This window comes from Azolla caroliniana, unplaced genomic scaffold (assembly GCF_043228905.1).
Source record: "Azolla caroliniana isolate FFs.n. ecotype wild unplaced genomic scaffold, voAzoCaro1.0.p SCAF_17, whole genome shotgun sequence".
NCBI lineage: Eukaryota > Viridiplantae > Streptophyta > Polypodiopsida > Salviniales > Salviniaceae > Azolla > Azolla caroliniana.
In genome coordinates, this window is record NW_028230452.1 from 2,296,793 (window position 1) to 2,314,687 (window position 17,895).

Sequence of the window (17,895 nt, forward strand, 5' to 3'; positions counted from 1 at the left end):
TGTTCACAATGAACCTAACCTAACAGTTACAATGATTCACCGAGTTTTGATGTCTTGGGGACAACCTTTCCCCCCTGTTCTATACATTCAATTGGACAATACTGCTAGAGAGAACAAAAATTCAACTGTATTTGGCTATCTAAGTATGTTGGTCAACCTAGAATTGTTTAGGAAAGTGAAAGTCAATTTTCTTTTGGTTGGCCACACACATGACCATATAGATCAGATGTTTAGCACATTCTCCAGACAGTTGTCTCGGCATGATGCTTTCACTTTACCTAAACTATTTGATGTCATTTGTGATGCATATACACCACGCCCAAAAGTGTTACACTTGAAGGAGGTATATGACTTTAAGGGATATATATTAGATGGGGGTGGTGGGAATGTTAAAGTGCTTGCTCAGTTAAACAATATAAGTTTCAATCACATTTTTTTGATAAAGAAAAATGGAATAAGTGGTTCTACACTTTTGTATGCTAAACAATATTCATCTTCTACAACATGGGAACCTGAAGGTGGTTGCCAGTTATTACTTTGTATGCCGAGTACAATTGTCCATGGAGCTAAGCAAATGCCAATTGAGAAGAAAGGACAGTTGCAGAGCGACTTGGTATCAGAACAAAAACGGTCATGGCTCCAAGCCTTAGAAGAAAAAAGAAAACATATTGAGGCCGCCAAGAAATATGCCGCACAACAAGACACGTCATGGTGGGATGTATTTTATAGTGATCAGAAAGAAATTATAGACAATTGTGTATCTGTTGATAATTGGAATTTGGAAACGCCATTCACATGGTCGCTGCAACATGATCGCGTAAATAGAAGTCCGGAGCGACTAGTAAATGCGATTAATGACAGCTTGGTCCATCCACAACAAAGAGACATTTATGTGGGACCAAGGATGACCAAAGCAGCCGAAGCTAGATGGCAAGGAAATTTGCAAGAGCTCACCGCGGGGATGTTGATTGCAACGCCGGCTGATGAGAACTCACATGGCCACCAATTTTGGGTTGGTAAAATTCTAGAAGTGCTAATGCATGAAATAGAAAACACGATCAAGTCTATAAATGTTCATTGGTACAACACTAGAAGTGCAAATGCTTTTACAGGTAAGTATACATTGGAGATGATTGAATGCCAAACAAGAAGGGGAGGTAGGAAGAGGAAGCGAAACATTCGTAACACCTCGACCCCTGATATCTCTGATGTGGATATCATCGTGTACGACTTCACACTTACAAAAGCCGGACGATTAAGGAAGTCAACAATAGATATAATAAAAGAAAAATTACCAGGTCTACAAGGTGGCTCGAGTCAAAGGCAAACGAGATCTGCTACATATAATCTAGAATCAAACCATTTGGTTTATGACGAAGATAATGCACTGATTGGTACATCCGAGGATGATGAGGAGGAATCGTCATTGTATATTAGTTATAGTAGTGATTCTCCGTAAAGGAGTGATCATGAATGTATATTTGGCTATTAAGTGTAACTACATTCCGCTTGTAATAAATCGAGTAATATAAAATCATGTGTTTTGAATTCTTATGATTTCCCAAAAATCGTTTCTTATAAAATAACATTGGTTGTAAAGTTTGTGATATAAATTGAGAATGTATGTTTTTGAAATTCGTCTTTTTTTAGTTACTTCTAAATCACGAAAATAGTGGATTTTTAACCTTTTTCATAGTATGTTTGAACTTGTATGATACTGGTATCAATGTGTTTTGTAAAATCATTGAAAAACCCCTAAAATTTCCCTTATCCTTCCATTTATGCGCGATCCTTCCACTTGTGAACGCGAACGTGTTTAAAGACAAAATATGAGTTACAAAAGACAATAAGAAAAAGACAAAACAACAGTTACAAAGAACTAATGGCTAGTTGTTACTTCTTTGTATATATATATATATGTATGAAGTATTGTTTAGAAAAGTTTGTGATACTACATCTAGAGTTTTCTGTAGGTTCTTACATTGTAAAACACCTATCTTAATATAATATGTTACCTTATTGTACATCCTTCGAAAACTCTCTCTCGTTCTCTGTTGTCAATCCAACCCATTATATTCTGAACTTTTCTTACAGTCTACATTCTCAATCATGTGCTGAGTGCACGGATCTACTTTGATGTGTCCATGAACAATCTGGAAGGCGAAATTCCAAAGAGCTTCGGTGAGCTGCAAGGTTTGACAGGAGCCAACCTGTCCCACAACCGCATCAACGGCACAATACCTGCGGCTACATTCGGGAGATTGATGTAGTTGGAGGAGTTGGACCTCTCCTACAACCAGCTCAAAGGTGGCATCCCACAAGATCTCACGTCTCTGGACATCCTCTCTACTCTAAACCTCGCCCACAACCAACTAGAAGGACCCATCCCCACATAGAACCACTTCAATACCAGGTTCACAAATGCGAGCTACGAGAACAACCCTAGAATTCGGCAACTATGTATACAAATAGAGAATGATTCCTAGAGAGAGAGATTACACATACATAAAATTTGTTCTATATTGATTGTGTAATGTTATAGTAGCCAAAATGGCTTGTTTGTAGAGACGATGGACAAAAAGTTGTCTCTTCAATGAAGAGTTTTCTCTAAAGTCTAATAATAAATAGCTCTTCGTAATTACTTATTTTTCTAATTAATAATAATATAATATTTAGGTTTAATATTTCTAACCCCCCCCTTAAGCTAAATATTATTTTATTCAAAAGTATTGTCGTTTGAAGAATAGTTTGGCATTGTTAGACCAATCTTTCAGCAGCAAGCGACATGCTTTGTTAGAAAATCGGCCCCCATTAGTGTTGTAGATGCATACTTCAAATCTAGTTTCTTCTCTTCGATTAAGTCTTGTAGAAAATGGATGCTTCAAAGAGACATGTCAAATATTATCACTCATTTTCGGATTACAAGCTAACTTTATACATGATTGATTATCACAATGAAGGATTAGCTTTGAAGTCTTAAACAAGTTAAGTTCTTCAAGTATAGAATGAACCCATATTCCATCTTGAGTAACGAGTGCGGCAACTACATATTCAGCTTCCGTTGAAGATAGAGCGACCATTGTTTGCTTCTTAGACCTCCATGCTATAACGGCTCCGGTGAGACAATATACGAAGCCACTTGTTGACTTACAACCATCAATATCCCCTCCCCAATTTGAATCCGTCCAACTAGACAATTGTGATGGATTAGTCCATCCTTCAAGATTCATGTTGACGGACTCTGATTGCGATCTAGAGTAAGTTAGCACCATATCTTTTGTTCATTTTAGGTAATGTAGTAGTTGTTTTAAAGCTTGCCAATGTTTCAGTCTGGGATCTTGCATAAATCTTGAAAGAATTCTAGCGGTGAAACATAAATCGAGACGTGTACAACTAACAAGGTAGCGTATACATCCAAGAATTTGCTTGTAAGGAACATAATTTGAGCATTTCATCTCGTTCTTTAATAGTTCTTGAAGCATCTTCGATTGATAATTTGCATGGAGTTGACATGGTGTAGAGATAGGCTTGCAATGTAGCATGTCAAAACGTTTTAATACACTTTCAATGTATTGAGTTTGGGAAAGAGAAATGGTTCCTTTGGCACGATCTCTTTGTAAGTTCATTCCAAGGAAATACTTCATTGGACCAAGAACACGTTCGCGTTCACAAGTGGAAGGATTGCGCATTCCACTTGTGGAATCTTCTTGAAACTATCCAAATACACCTTCTCTACAAAAATTGGATGCACTAGTATCACATGTTCCACAACTTGACTAGAATTTGCAAATATAAAAATACATGATAGGTCTACAAGTGGAGATAATTAGAAATCATGCAAGTTTGGACGTGTTGATAAGTTAATGTAGGCATAGAAAAGTTCAACAATGGCGCAATATGTCACTAATGTGCGACATGGGAAACACTAAGTTAAAGACTTATATTAATTTGGTAAGTTTTACAAAAATATGAGGTGTACTTGTATCCATACTAATAAAATGAGTTATAATTTATACTTTGACCCATACGTGCATGTATATAATTGTGGACAATGTAGGATAGTGCACTTTAGGATAATGTGATTGGAATAACTAACTTATTAAAGTATTCAATACTTGTATTTAAAGTTGATCTAATCTATTCCTCAGTTTGTTTGTATGGGATCAAACCATATGTATATAATTGTGGACAATGTAAGACAGTGAACTTTAGGATAATGTGGTGAAAATAACAAACCTATTAAGGCTTTCATACTTGTATTAAAAATTGATCTACTCTATTGCTTAGGTGATTCACACAGGATCAAACTCCGAACGATAACACTAGTGGAACTACAAACGTATAAAAACATGCGAATAACGCTACTGGAACCATCATTAACACACTACACAATCTAAGCAGCAATGGAATAGAAACATAATAGTTTTAACAACAGAAGACAAAAATCCATAATAACAACATAGACAATCATGGCAACAATTCTACGACCATGTTATGTTAAGGTAAACTTGGACCAAAATCAGTCTCAATTTAAACTAATTCATGTTTCTCCATAAATTTGGTAGTCAGTTATGCACACGGTGAAACCAATGTCATAAGTCTACTAACCAAGTATATAAAAATAAAATTGAAACATATAGAAGATTATAAAGAATAGAATTCACCAAGTAAAACCCAAAATTTGTATTAATAATGTGAAATCCAAACATATCGTCAATGTCATTTTCTTCATAGAGTCTATTACATAGCAATCAATTCATCAATGTCATTTTCTTCATCATCCTGTGTAGAAGTCTCTTCGGCTATACGTGCATTGGCTTCCCCTGTTAGCCGAGCCAACGAAATATCTTCTATAAGCTCATCATCAAGCTCTATTAGCTCCCCCGGTTCCCCGGCTAACGGAGGAATAGGCTCTCGCGAAGCAGGTTGAAACCTTTCTGTATCAGCGAGGTTCTTTGCAGCAACCTCCTTGTCCTGGTCTGGGCACTCCCACAAAGCCTTAATCCTCATGTTTATAAATATAACCTGCTCCTCGTCTTTCCCCAATGCAACCGTGTTTCTAAAGAGCTTCAATGCACATGCAGGCATCGTTCTTGTGAAGAAAGTAACAAGAAGAATTAGTTCTCAAACAAAAAAGATTCGGTATTGTTTATCTCAAGATTGTTACCCTAGTTCATGGAATACCTGTGCCAGAAAAGAGATCTAATATCTAGTCTCCTTCGATAGAAAACATCTCAATCAAGCGCATCATAAGTCGTCGAGGTTTTTGGTATGGGTTGACAAGTCCCCGTTCTGTCGTGGTGACATGTCGCAATTTTCGTGTCACTGTTGGATATACCAGCAAATTTGAACCTCCCACTTCATTAGAATGCTCCTTGATTCTTTGTTTCTTAATTTCATCGAAGTAGCCAACCATGATGTATTCAATGGCATTAACGAACCGAAAGGTTGGCCCTCTATTTACATTGGTTTTTATCCTATAAAAAATAATACATTGAGTTAAGAATAGATTGAACAATCTTAAGAAATGCAATATAGTGAATGAGACCTATAAATAATCCTTACCATGCAAGGTTCTCAATGCCATGGCAACGAGATCTCAAAGCTTGAGCTACCGAGTACCCTTGGTTCATACTATGAAATACAACTATTCTCCACAAGGATGCAATTGTTAGCTCAGCAAAATCCTTGACCATCTTCTCCAACTGTTTAAACCTAAACGGTTCATCGTCGTATGATGACCCATCCATTCGAAATCTGTAAGGAATATCCGCAATCATTAGCGTATATTCCTTCTTTGGCACCTTTTGGATCATGTCAACAACATCGCCGCAAACCACATTGTAGTAAAGATCTCTCGTAATATCTTTTTTGTGGCTAAATTGTTTAAAGGAGCCATCTTCCTCCATTTCGTACGCCTTGACTAAGCGACGATCCTTTTCTTTTCTGGCCCTCTCGAGATGTGCAAGGAAGGATGTCGGGAAATCGTGTGTATCCTTAACTTCTCCTTGTTTCTTCCCACGACACAGTTTCTAATAGAAGCAATAGGACATCAAGTTTTATTATACAAGCTCTACATATGATGAAAGCGTAATGAAAAACTACCAATACTATCCCAATCCTTGAATGCAATAAAATACTCCGATAATGCCTTATATGAAGACGTTAGAGGATAATCCTCGGTCACTTGTTCCCAAGTTATACATCCAAGTTGTTTCATCATAACTTCTTGGATCTTCATGTACACCTTATGATTGTGAAATTAGAACTTTGAATTGCACCATATAGACTTCAATATCAGTATTTGAAAGACTTACTTATTAAACTCAGTGACCATTTCTTCAAGGCTTAAATCTTTCACCACAACCCTTGACAAAATAGAACAAGAAGCTGCTCATCCTTAATACCTTGCATCGCTCTCCACAGAGACAGCTTCATGTCGTTAGCCGCTTCTTCAATTGTCAAGTCAATTTTCTTGGCCGCTTGTGACTTTAATTCTAGCTGAGGGTCAACCTTACATTTTTTTTGTCGTTGACCCTTGACCTCCTTATTCTCCCACATTGAGAAGATTTGATCCTGTAGGTCCCATACTTTTCCATCTCTAAAGGCTAGTTGAAACCAAGACTCATACTTTCGAAGACCATCGGACTTAACATTATCATCTACCACAATGCCGACTTCATGCAAGCATTGACGTCGTAGGCCTAGATGTAGCTTCACACCAAACTTTTGTTTGACGTCCAAATACTCGTGGTGGAAGAACCGCATACGCTCAATCGATGACATTTTCTGCCTATAGTCATTATCATTATTGTGGTCCCATGCCAACAACTTTGCCTCTTCAGTTGTGAGACCCACGTAAATTTTGCACTCGGCATACTTGAAGAAGAAAGTTGTTGGATGTTCTCTCACAAGTTGCCGACGTGCCTCCGCTGAATGCGATCCACTAATGACAAAGTAATTATATTGATCATGCTTTCTTATATCAAAATCTTCAATGGTTTCACATTCTTCAGGATCCACCATAACAATAAAAGGCACCACAGTGGCATGATGATTAATTTTCATTTTTTTCTTGAGATTTTGAACATGCATGCGGTGTGGCTCTCTAATCTCCAGTGGTCTTCGTCCTATTTTTTCATCAATAGGGGGTCGATGGATGTGTGTTATAGGAAAATTAAACACTTGCCCTTTCTTGACCACTTTACACTGCATTAACTCTCTTCGTATCTTATTCTGCTCGGATGACAACACACCCGATGCCAGCTCAGCTCATGGCGTCCCCTTAGTGTCCTCATCTTCGTTTTCACTTGATGAGTCAGAGTCTGACATTTTGGTGGTCTTGATTGTACTTTAGATGCCCTTTTTGTGGCCTTCATTGGGGAGGGCAATGGCTCCCTTAGAGTTACATGGTCTTATATATAAGGCTTCAAGGTAACAATAAGGTTTTGTGAGTTTTCAAGATCTTTTTTGAAAGCTTCTAGCCCACAAGATTCCTTTCCTAGAAGATCCTCAGAAAGGAACACTTTACGTACCCCCTTAGAGCACTCTATCATTATAAGTATGTTGGCTGAATTTGCATCTTCATAGTCAAATCGTAGAATACGACCATACATAAATGGGGTTTCATTTTCAAGTTGCCCCTCGCCCTTCTTCTTTGATGTATACAATACGACTTTTTTCTTGGTATCGACGTATTGCATACACCATTCCTTGTCCGTTAGATCACGGTTAGGAAGGTCTTCACCTCTAGTAGTTGCTACTACTTTCTTCTGGCTAACCTCAATGTGATTGAGATTTTGTCTCCTTGTTGAAGAGAAGTTTTTTTTCCTCTCTTCATGGTCTCTGGAGCTATTAGGGTCTGTGTTTCAATCGGAGAACCTTGTATGCGGAGCTTTATCTTCTTCATAGGTCGGTCCGACAAGTTCTCAAACGACCTATTTAAGAAAGGACATGCGAAAACATAAGTTAGGTGGTCACGTAGATTAAGATTGTATATTAAAATACAAATAATTAGATGAAGAAATAAACTAGCAGGCGATTTGTGGTAAACTATAAATATCAATCATGCATTGAGTGTACATGGTAGTCCTATATTCAGAAATCTATTCTAGTAAGAGCTATTCAACTTAGAAAATATATATCTTAATAAGTATACAAGTATATATATTGTCTTGAAGGGCAGGTATGGCTTACATTGATTCCATATCCATATTGTAGAGAATTTGCATATGATAGACTTGAATTTGGTATCGTAAAGGTAATTTGTGGGTTATTTTGTACTAGTTTAAGCTATACTAGGTCATAAAACCTCTATAACTAAGACCCCTATTTTTTACAAAATAAGGCAAATCACCCTAAAAAAGGACTGATTTTGACAGAAAGTTTGATATCTTTTCACACAATATAAGTTGTTGCCCCAAAGACACAATATTCCTCTTTCAAGTTCTTGTTTTATACAGGGACTTGATACGCCGTATCGAGTTCATGTATAAAACACAAACATAATCCAGGAGCTCGATACGTTGTATCGAGTTCCTCTGTAAAAGAGTTGACTCGATACGGCGTATCGAGTTCCTATGTTACACAAGAACTCGATATGGCGTATTGAGTTCCTGTTTAAAACACAAACGTTATACAGGAACTCGATACGGCATATCGAGTTGCTATTTAAAACACTAACATAATATAAGAACTCGATAAGTTGTATCTAGTTCCTGTATAAAACACACATATTATATAGGAACTCGATACTGCGTATCGAGTTTCTGTTTAAAACGCAAGCAAAATAGAGGAACTCGATACGGCGTATTGAGTTCCTGTATAAAACGCAAACATAATACAGGAACTCGATACACTGTATCGAGTTCCTGTATAAAACACACATATTATACAAGAACTCGATACGGCGTATCGAGTTCTTGTTTAAATAAAAAACTTTAAAGAGGAACTCGATACGCCGTATGGAGTTCCTGTATAAAACCTAAACATCACACAAGAACTCGATACGCTGTATCAAGTTCATGTATATTGTTTGTGTTTTATACAGGAACTCGATACGACGTATTGAGTTCCTGATGCTAAAACATATTTACAAAAATGTCCACAGTGTCAAAGGCTTACCTGGAGTCCTGACGATCGATTTTCTTTGAAGACATGGTTGATATTTGTCAATTATTAGGCGGAGATCTCGCAATCGTACTTCGTGCTCTGTGTGCTCTATTTGCTCTGTTTGCTCTGTGTGCTCTTGTGTGCTCTTGTGTTTCATGTGGGTGAAATATGACGAGGTCTTCCTATTTATAGGGATTGGCCACAGTGGTTAAAGTAACCACAATCAGCTTAACTAGGGTTGGCAAGTGTGAGGTTAGTTAATTAGTAACCACAGTCACATTAACTTGAGTAACTTATGATTGCATTAATGATTACAAAGTCAAACTAACATATTGATGAATATTTTATAGTCAAAATAACTTACAATGAGTTTAAAGGTCATGAAGGAAACAATGATAGAGGTTCATGAATGAACCAATTATTGATTACTGAAATCAACATTTTTATGACTCTTAATTGCTTTGTATTAAAGATGTGGGCATGAATGAACCAATGATTGAAAAGTCTTAGATTTAAAATGGTGCCATTAATGAACCAATGACTGAGAAGTTCTATATTAAATATGGGTGCCATTAATTAACCAATGATTTTAAGTTTAATCTAACATATATATGGCTTGGTAATGATTGTAATTATATTATACTTGATTTAACTTCATATAGACTAGTTTAAGTAATTAGTAATATGTTAAATATAATACTATAATAAAGAAAATATTTTTTATGTATTGTATTAATATAATATTAAATATTATAGACATTATATTGAGGGAGTTTCTGTTTAGAGAGGAGCTTATTAGTTTTTTGCCTTAGCCTAAGCACATAACTTAAAGAGCTCTGTCTAGACCTTAACCCATGAGTGAAGATTCACCGTTCTCGATTGAAGAATATTGTTTGTCATCAGACTCTTCGTTTTCTACAGAAGAATATTGTTTGTCGACAGACTCACCATTTTCTTTTGAAGAATACTATTCTATCGAAGAGTACTGTCTAAGCTCATCTTCACCTACAATGAATGTGAATAATGACACCTATGAAGAGTTCTCTATTGAAGAATACGATATTAATAAAGATACGGAGAATGAAGGTAGTGCCAATGAAACATCGAATATCATGGGCGATGGTCACAACAAAGAATTGGATAGTAACAAGGTTACACCAACTTCTATGCAAGAAGAGAAATCTGGAAGCCCTATGCATATTAGAAGAATCCGACGAAGAATTCGTCTAGCTAGATTTAACTTGGTGACATCAGATAAACAGATTGGATTTGATGTCAAAAAAATATGCTGTGCTTGTGGTTGTATCTCTATGATTGGAAAATCAAAGTTGCGAGAATTAAGGCGATACTATTTTTCAATGACTGGTGATGAGCAAGACACTTACCTCAGGTCACATATGCAACTAGTGTCTGAGAAATGTACGGGGATCAAAGTATCATTCGAGTATTATATCTTCCATGCGCAACAGATATGTAGAGTTGAATTCAAAATTGCGTTATGTGTTAGTAACATGCGGCGACATAGAGTACAACAACGTCTACTTAGCGGGGATCAGATGCTCAATTGTAAAGAGGTTCCAAATATGAAAGGTGAAATTGGAAGACATGCTATTGGTTGGATGAAAACTTACTTTCAGTTAAATTGTGAAGTTATGCCCACTATAGGTAGGATGCACCTTTCTGATAATTACACACGTCGGGAAGTTTATGATGTCTATCGATCTGATATGGTGGGCTCACATAATAAGTCTGTCACATATAGCCAATTCACAAGATTATGGAGAGCTCGGTTTTCAAATGTTATCATTCCACGTAAAGTACGCATGGGGTATTGCTCCATTTGTGCAAATCTTAAAAGTTTGGCTAAAGGTGCAAAGACATCAATGGAAAAGGATATGAGTAAGAAGTTACTACAAGAGCATCGTGAGGCACAATCGTTAGAACGAAAGAAGGCGATGTATCATAGAGAGGCGATGCATCATAGAGAGAAGTGTTTGAAGAGGCCTGAACAATACATGTGCTTAATGATAGATGGCATGGACCAGAAGAAGACGTGCTTGCCGCATATGCGGAGGCTCCCCAAAGACGTCAATGATGAGTGCCTTGTTCAAATGCACTTGGTGGGATGCTTAGCTTATAATAGGTCTGTTGGACCTCATGTCTTCATTACATACCCCAATGTTCACAATGACCCTAACCTAACAGGTATAGTGATTCACCGAGTTTTGATGTCTTGGGGCCAACCTTTCCCCCCTGTTCCATACATTCAATTGGACAATACTGCTAGAGAGAACAAAAATTCAATTGTGTTTGGCTATCTAAGTATGTTGGTCAACCAAGGATTGTTTAGGAAAGTGAAAGTCAATTTTCTTTTGGTTGGCCACACACATGATCATATAGATCAGATGTTTAGCACATTCTCCAGACAGTTGTCTCGGCATGATGTTTTCACATTACCTAAACTATTTGATGTCATTTGTGATGCATATACACCACGCCCAAAAGTGTTACACTTGAAGGAGGTATATGACTTTAAGAGATATATATTAGATGGGGGTGTTGGGAATGTTAAAGTGCTTGCTTAGTTAAACAATATAAGCTTCAATCACATTTTTATGATAAAGAAAAATGAAATAAGTGGTTCTACTCTTTTGTATGCTAAACAATATTCATCTTCTACAACATGGGAACCTGAAGGTGGTTGCCAGTTATTACTTTGTATGCCGAGTACAATTGTCCATGGAGCTCATCAAATGCTAATTGAGAAGAAAGGACAGTTGCACAGTGACTTGGTATCAGAACAAAAACGGTTATGGATCCAAGCCTTAAAAGGAAAAAGAAAGCATATTGAGGCCGCCAAAAAATATGCCACACAACAAGACACATCATGGTGGGATGTATTTTATAGTGAGAAAAAAGGAATTATAGACAATTGTGTATTTGGTGATAATTGGAATTTGGAAACGCCATTCACATGGTCGCTGCAACACGATCGTGTAAATAGAACTCTAGAGCAACCGGCAAATGCGATTAATAACAGTTTGGTCCATCCACAACAAAGAGACATTTATGTGGGACCAAGGATGACCAAAGCAGCTGAAGCTAGATGGCAAGGCAATTTGCAAGAGCTCACGATGGGGATGTTGATTGCAACGCTGGCTGATGAGAATTCACATGGCCACCAATTTTGGGTTGGTAAAATTCTAGAAGTGCTAATGCATGAAATAGAAAACACTATCAAGTCTATAAACATTCATTGGTACAACACTAGAAGTGCAAATGCTTTTACAGGTAAGTATACATTGGAGATGATTGAATGCCCAACAAGAAGGGGAGGTAGGAAGAGGAAGCGAAACATTCGTAACACCTCTACCCTTCATATCTCTGATGTGGATATCATCGTGTACGACTTCACACTTACAAAAGCCGGACAATTAAGGAGGTCAACAATAGATATAATATTACCAGTTCTACAAGGTGGCTCGAGTCAAAGGCAAACGAGATCTGCTACATATAATCTAGAGTCAAACCATTTGGTTTATGACAAAGATAATGCATTGATTGGTACATCCGAGGATGACGAGGAGGAATCGTCATTGTATAATATTAGTTATAGTAGTGATTCTCCGTAAAGGAATGATCATGAATGTATTTTTGGCTATTAAGTGTAATTACATTCCGCTTGTAACAAATCGAGTAATATAAAAGCATGTGTTTTGAATTCTTATGATTTCTAAAAAATCGTTGAATCTTATAAAATAACATTGGTTGTAAAGTTCGTGATATAAATTGAGAATGTAACTTTTTGAAATGCCTCTTTTTTTAGTTACTTCTAAATCACAGAAATAGTGGATTTTTAACCTTTTTCATAGTATGTTTGAACATGTATGATACTGGTATCAATGTGTTTTGTAAAATCATTGAAAAAGCCCTAAAATCAACCAAAATTTTCCTTATCCTTCCATTTATGCGTGATCTTTCCACTTGTGAATGCGAACGTGTTCAAGGTTAGTTATTGGAAAAACTTGTTGAAGTTCCTTCTTCACAAGTTGTAGATACCGTCACTAGTGAGTTGGCAAGTAGAGGTAAGTTGTCGACATAAAAACCAATTATGATGAGATTATTCTTAGCTCTTTTAATGTATACATTTGGTTCATTCTTTAATATTTTATAACCATTGTTAGTTAGAAAATTATGAAGTCAATGATACCAAACTCGTGGAGATTGTTGCAGATCGTATAAGGATCGATGTAAGTGACATACAACATTTGGTCGAGTTGAATATTCAAAATGTGGTGGTTGTTGCATATAGATCTCTTCTTCAAGTTCTTCGTGAAGGAAAGCGGTTTGAACATCTAAGTGATGGAGTTCCAAATCAAGTTCGACGGCGAGAGAGACAAATATGTGAAATGTGATACTTTGCAATGTAGGGCTAAATGTATCTTTGAAGTCAATTCCAGGTATTTGAGAAAAACCACAAGCTACGAGACGAGCTTTGAAATGTATAATATTTCCATTAGCATTGGTCTTCTTCCGAAGAACCCACTTACAACTAACAATTTGTTGAGCAGGTGGTGGATCGATAAGGCTCCAAGTTTTGTTCTTTAATAAGGCTGTCATCTCTTCTTCCATGGTTGCTCTCAATTTAGGGCCATTGGTACTAGACAACACTTCTTGAGTGATAATAATCAATTCATTTGTGGTATCCGACTCTTCTTCAACTATGAGAGCGTCCATATCGAGGTCCACAAAGTGTGCCTCGAATTGGTCGAGTTCCTTATAGATATCGGACAAGGAGCACGTATGGCGAGGTGGCGAGTCATTATCATATGGGTTTGGATAGTCTTGTGAGGATTGTGATTTTGAGTTGATTGAAAAATCATTAGTGATGTCGGGTGATTCAAGACTAAATGGCGGAATGATTTGATGGGTTTGAGGGCTTTCAAGAACATGTTGATTAGAGGTCGAGAAATTTGATAAAGAGAGTGGTAAAGTGTTAAATGTATGTAAGTGTGGCGAAGACAAGGTTGATGGAGATGATGTTCTTGTGAGGTCATCATAATGTGTAGAGTTGGATGGTGTGAAACCACTATCAAGATGTGGGTGAATGAATGTAGTTAGTTAGTTTAGGTTGGGTAGTTCTTTTATGTTGGTTGGTTAGATTTAAAGATGTAATTTTTATTAACTTTAAATTTAAATGTTGGTTTCTTATGCAAACGGAGTGGAACGGGAGGAGTTCTTGGAGCAGAGGAGATGGGAGGAGATGGGAGGAGATGCAAGGGATTGATGTGGAGGAGAGATCGGAGGAGGTGCAAGGTGCTGTAAAAGTGCAAGGGATTACCACATAACGATTGACAACATTGGGGTGGGAGGCGGCGATGATATTAGCGGCTTTCTTCGATCGCTTGCTGGTGGCGATAGCAGCGGCATCAACATTCTTTTGTCGGTGGCCACTAGGAGTTCTCTTTGAAGGGCGGCGATTATCATCATCGATGTTCTGTTTGCGGGAGGCGGCGACGGTGGAGCTGGTTGGGAGGCGGCAGAAGTTAGCAATAGCGTTGTTCTGTTGGCTGCAGAAGGGGATAGCGGCGGTGTTGTTTGGGAGGTGACGATAATCAGCAACCGTCATGTTCTTTTTGGTGGCAGAAGTCGATGGCATAGGTGGCGGCGGCATTGTTTGGAGGGTAATAGACATCGTCAACAACATTGTTGTGTGGGTGGCAGAAGGCGACAACGGTTCTATTTGGAGAGCGGTGTACATCAACGACAACCTTGTTATGAGACTCGTGAACGGTGGCGACATCATCTTCTAATTGTTCGCCTCCTTCACGAATATCATTTTTAAGGTTATGTGTTGGTGTCTTGGATTCAAGAAAGAGCGACTCATCAAATTTGAGATTGTAGACATTTCAATTGTAGATTTAGTTGCTTTTTTGTTACTGATTTGTAATTTGTAAAAGTTGTGAAAGCTTGGTCTTTGCTATTGAGGAAACCTTGTATAATCATCGATGAAACTAATGAAATATTTTGATTTAAAAAGTGATTGAGTTGGGAATGGACCGCATATGACACTATGGACAAGTTCAAGAGGTCGACTTCTTCGTGAGTTACTTGTAGTAAACTTTAATGATGCCATTTTGCCGAACAGGCACGCCTCACATAGGTCAATTTTGCAAAACATATCCTTTGGGACTCCTTGAGCGAGCTTGTGAGTTTAGAGTGTTCGCATAACAACAAGGTGTGGATGTCCAAGTCGATAGTGCCAAAGTAAGGTGAGTTCCTATTGTCTTTCGATTTCGGTTGTGTGAACTTCGATTTTTGATTGGGTTGTTGGATGTACACTAATTGGATATTACCCTCTTGTCTTTTGTAGGAAGTTCGTATGATGAGACCATTTAGTAGAAGATGACGAATCACGGCTTGGTTATGATGGAACTCGATGATGGTTCCATTTGAAGTTGCTTGGCTTATTGAAAGGAGGGTCTTGGTGATACCAGGCACGTGGTACACATAATTTATGGTGAAGTTTCCTCCTCCATGGAGATGAAAAGTAAGTTGGCCTTTGCCTAATGCTTGTTTTACTCCATTATTTCCAAATCGAGTAGTTATTGAATTTTGTAGGGGTGTGTACCTTTGAAGCCAATCCGATCGATGTGTGAGGTGGTTCGTTGCTCCAGTGTCAAGACACCATTTTTCATCCTTCTTTGTTGGTATATCCTCGACAAGTGCTTCAACCACAAAAGCTTGCATCAAGTCGTTGTAACCTTCTTCTTCATATTCATCCTTTTTTTCAATTGAGGCAACATAAACCTCTTCTTCTTCTTCTTCTTCTTCTCCATTTCTCTCTTCCTCGAATTCTTCTACAATGTGCGCTTGTGGTCGACGAATGTTGCTTGGGAATCTTCAAATAGACTTTTGTTTTGCCTTACATTCTTGTGGTGTGTGGCCCTTGTCTTTTGCAAATGTTGCGATAGTACTTAGTGAATTTCATTCCTCCTTTAGCCATAGGTGCATTACTCCACTGACTCTTGAAACTCTTGTATCTTGCTTTTGGTTTGTAATGAGGTCGATAGGCTGCCATAGCGATTGCTTGTGTTGATGTGTTTTCTTCTCTTGTCTTTCTCATCGAGTCTTCTTATCTTATGTCTCCCATGAGATCTTCCACAATAGTTTGTTTATTTAAATATTGTGTGGAGTCACAAAAGATGACCAAGAAGAGGGTAAAGCACCTAATAATAAACATCTTTGTAGTTTGTTGGAAATGTCCAAGCCAGATGTAATTGTATCATCCAATTTCTTTTCCCAAGTTGTTAGAAAATTATCTATATCATCTTCTTCTTTCATTGTAAATGTGACATATGCATGTAGTCTGTGCACTTGTGCTGCATCCGTCTTTGGTTCGTATTGTGTCTTTAATTTCACCCAAATTTGATACGAAGTTTGTAACTTTCTAACCGCTTCTCCTTGAACATCTGATATATGTGCTAATAATTCCATCTTTGCTACAAGATCTTTCTCTTCCCAAATAACTTGATCAGTTCTGGGGAGATCAGGTTTTGTTGATAATCCTGACACTACATCCCAAAGTTTGTAGTGTTGAAATAATAATTCGAGTCGAGCACTCCAAATGCGATAATTTTTCTTTGATAACTTTACTAATGAAAGTTTATGTGTGTTGAGAATGTTGGCAGGAGTTGAGGATTGTGTCATTTTTATGGAAGAGGGCTATCCGGCTTAGCGCTTGTCTTGATGACAAATCGATCAATGCTCTTGGGATTCTCTAGTCTTATTTGATAGATGCGGAAATCTATAAATCTGATACCATGTAGAATTCGACAACTATACAAATAGAGGATGATTGCTAGAGAGAGAGATTACACATACATAAAATCTGTTCTATATTGATTGTGTAATGTTACATTAGCCAAAATGACTTGTTTGTAGAGACGATGGACAAAAAGTTATGTCTCTTCAATGAAGAGTTTTCTCTAAAGTCTAATAATAAATAACTCTTCGTAATTACTTATTTTTCTAATTAATAATAATATAATATTTAGGTTAAATATTTCCACAACTACCCTCTTTCCTCCTCCTGCAACACAAACACAAGCACAAGTGCAGGCGGGCTGGAGCAGCTACTATTATTGATTGTGATTTGGTTCCATGAGTTTGTATCTCCCTGGGCACTTCTGGTGGGCTATTCCGCTGGGCTTGCACTAGGTATAATCCTCTGCCATATCCTCTTCTTAAAATTGAAGTGAATCAGTAGTAGCTGATGGTCAAGAGAACTGGACTGGATTGGACTGCACAGTTTTGAGGAGTGCCATCATAAAAGCTAATTTGAAATACTCACACGAGGAGCACAATCTCCAACATGAGAATTTCGAACTATGTATAAATATGCCTTTCCAACTTTGTATTGTATGCATTTTACTCCATGGACCATGAAAGCATTCCATTGTTGATGTTCATACGTATCCATTTTGAAGGCCTAGGTCCATTTCCTTACCTCTCAATTACTCTGGATATTTCCTCTTAATTTACCTACATTACCACTCTAGAATGTAGGGGTTGAACCCATGATCATGGTCTCCATTGGACAACCTTACCAAGCTACAAGTCACACACACACACACACACACACACTCTCTCTCTCTCTCTCTCTCTCTCTCTCTCTCTCTCTCTCTTAATTAGCTTACCCTAGTGGTAAGTTGTTACACTACTAGCACTACAACTCTAGTTCTCCATACATCTCTCTCTCTCTCTCTCTCTCTCTCTCTCTCA

The 17,895-nt window shown here is 37.6% G+C and overlaps 1 protein-coding gene and 1 long non-coding RNA gene across 3 annotated transcripts in view; one reads left to right on the forward strand and one right to left on the reverse strand.

The window, feature by feature from the left end:
* LOC147852774 (uncharacterized) overlaps positions 1-17,895 on the forward strand; it is a 142,283-nt gene that overhangs the window by 71,192 nt on the left and 53,196 nt on the right. Inside the window, exon 2 of one of the 2 annotated variants that reach the window (XR_015531254.1) lies at positions 17,607-17,648. The exons of the other annotated variant lie outside the window; for it this stretch is intronic. The gene's annotated coding sequence lies outside the window, so the exon portion shown is untranslated. Of the gene's footprint in view, positions 1-17,606; positions 17,649-17,895 lie in introns of those variants that run through there. 2 annotated transcript variants of the gene reach the window in all.
* LOC147852776 (uncharacterized) overlaps positions 1-17,895 on the reverse strand; it is an 87,348-nt gene that overhangs the window by 25,126 nt on the left and 44,327 nt on the right. The gene's annotated exons all lie outside the window — the stretch shown is intronic.